Consider the following 3,077-nt stretch of genomic DNA (forward strand, 5'->3'; position numbering starts at 1 on the left):
AATAACTCAACAATATTCATTTTCCTATTCTGTTCAGAGCACCACTTTGTGAAGGAAGTACCACTTTGGCATGTCCAAATGGTATCCATTTTCAAGAGTGCTTTCCTACGCCCAAATAACCATCCTCCACCAAATACCAGCTCGATCCATTCATTATTTTGAGCCCAGCTTCAACAATCGTATTTATGTTCAGTGTGGTACTTTGCAAAGCAAGTACCACCTAGGCTCCTCCTTTTGAGGTGAAAATTTGTGAAGACGGTCTTCTTAGTAACTGATCATCCTCAGCCAAAACTCACGCCCATTGGCCATGTGCATTTCCTGTACCGCTAATCAAACACTTGGCTGCTAATTCATCTTTGAGCACAGTTTGGTCTCCTCATGAGAGTCTTATGTTGTAATTTTCTTCCTAGCACCTACCTGGGGAGTGCCCAGCCCACTAGACATGCCTAGGACGCCCAGAACGCATGGCAATGCCACAGTCACACGGTGACCACGTGGTGGGCATGTGAGCTTATGCGCTCTAGAGTTGGGGCCCTCGGCCACCATCCAAATCTCGATCTCTCACCATCAAACCATGTATTTCTGAATCGGCGGGAATTTGTCTTTTTTACGAGAGGTGGATCAAAACTTTTGACACCCAACCATTTTGTCAATTGTTCATTAAATATAGCCTAGTATTTTATAAAATTGATTAGGTCCATTTTTGCAACAAATATATGGTAGATCCTTCAAAAAAACTCATTTCGGGCACTCGAAAAATGAAAAATGTATTTTCCGTGAAAAGAAAATGGAAACTCCCTTAGGCAACATTGTTTGGAATTGCAAGATGCACCCTTATGCGCAATATGAGATGATTTGAACAAACTATGCCATGAATGCGGCCATAATATTGATCGTTTGGCTTGAAAGCCATGAAGTTTCACGCATGATAGCTCATTTCTGAGAACACTTTTAAAAATAATTTCCGTATTACAAGTTTATTATTTTTCCTGGAAACTTGGTCACATATAATGACACAATGCGAAGGTTTTCCAATTTTTTGATTTTTTTTAAATTTTTTATGCCCGTTTCAAAATGCGGTCAAAACGGCGGGCTTGACCGTTCCTAGCTAGTGGTTGAGTCTTGGAATTTTTTTGTGTTTCTCTGATTAAATAGATACTTATGTACCTATAAATGATTTTTGAAAAAAATTAAGAGCAAACTAGGAGGCAGACGTAGTTCAAATTTGACCCGCTTCCAACTAAATCGGCAGAATTTTGTCTTTTTCACGAGAGGTGGATAAAAGCTTTGGAAACCCAACCATTAGGTCAATTTTGCATTAAATATGTCCTAGTATTTTATAAAAATGATTAGGTACAATTTTGCAACAAATATATGGTAGGTCCTTCACAAAAAAACTCATTTTGGGCACTCGAAAAAATGGAAAATGAATTTTTCATCCAAAGAAAATGAAAACTTCCTTAGGAATCATTATTTGTCATTCCAATATGCACCCCTTGTGCACAATATGAGATCATTTGAACAAACTATGTCATGAATGTGGCCGTAAGATTGATCATTTAGCTTGAAAGCCATGTATCGTCACACTTGATAGCTTGTTTCCGAGAACACTTTTTTAAAATAATTGTTGTATTACAGGTTTATTATTTTTCCTGGTAACTTGGTCACATATAATGACGCAATGCGAAGGTTTTACAATTTTTTGATTTTTTTTTTGAATTTTTTATGCCCATTTCAAAATGCGGTCTTGACCGTTCCTAGCTAGTGGTTGAATCTTGGAATTTTTTTTGGTGTTTCTCTGATTAAATAGATACTTATGTACCTAGAAATGATTTTTGGAAAAAATAAAGAGCAAACTACGAGGTAGCTATAGTTCAAATTTGACCCGCTTCCGGCTGAATCGGTGGAAATTTGTCTTTTTCACGAGAGGTGGATCAAAAAAATTTACACCCAACCATTTGGTCAATTGTGCATTAAATATGTCCTAGTATTTTTAAAAATTGATTAGGTACAATTTTGCAACAAATATATGGTAGGTTCTTCACAAAAAAAACTAATTTTGGGCACTCGAAAAATGAAAAATGATTTTTTCGTTCGAAGAAAATGAAGACTTCCTTAGGCAACATTGTTTTCCATTCAAATATGCACCCTTGTGCACAATATGGGATCATTTGAACAAACTATGCCATATAATGACACAATGTGAAGGTTTTCCATTTTTTTGAATTTTTCATGCCCGTTTCAAAATGTGGTCAAAACGGCGGGCATGACCGTTCCTAGCTAGTGGTTGAATCTTGCGATTTTTTTGGTGTTTCTCTAATGAAATAGATACTTTTTTACCTATAAATGATTTAGTATTTTACAAAATTGATTTGGTCCAATTCTGCAACAGATATTTGGTAGCTTCTTCAAAAAAATGGAGAAGTACTAAAATCAACTGATTTATTTCTCTCGATCGTAAGCCGCGTCCTCTGCAGGAGCGTCGGTGGCCACCGCTTGCATCGGTGCTGCAACACAATAGGAAGAGGCATGTCAGACTTGGGTCCACACCTTGCTGGTGCTACAACACAGCACGGAGGCGCAGTTGCCGGAGGCGGCCACAACACGCCATCGGCGCTGCAACGAAGCTCGCCGCCAGTGCTTCAACGCAGCTCGTCGCCAGGAGCTTTGCACGCAAGGGAGGCCAGAGGTTGCAATGGAGCTTCACCGGCGCACCTGCAGCTGCGATGCAACGGGCGGTGCTGCAATGGAGCTTCACCGCAGCTGTAACGGAGCTTCATCGGCAGCTCCAACGGAGCTTCGCCGACAGCTACAATGAAGCTTCACCGGCGGTTGCAATGGAGCTTCACCTGACTCTCGATGCGATTGATTTCTTAGTGAAAATCCGTCGGTTGATCCGTAGCAGCCTTCCAAAAAATCATTCTGGACACTCAAAAAATCGAAAATAAAATGGGCCATAGCCATCTCACGACCAATTTTAGATGGTCATAACGCTGTACACGCGTACTGCATTCTGATTGGGCCATAGCCATCTCACGCGGATCATGCCTCATACAGCATTGGATGCTCTCGAATCC

The sequence above is a fragment of the Triticum aestivum genome, chromosome 7B (assembly GCF_018294505.1).
Source record: "Triticum aestivum cultivar Chinese Spring chromosome 7B, IWGSC CS RefSeq v2.1, whole genome shotgun sequence".
In the NCBI taxonomy this organism is placed as follows: Eukaryota; Viridiplantae; Streptophyta; class Magnoliopsida; order Poales; family Poaceae; genus Triticum; species Triticum aestivum.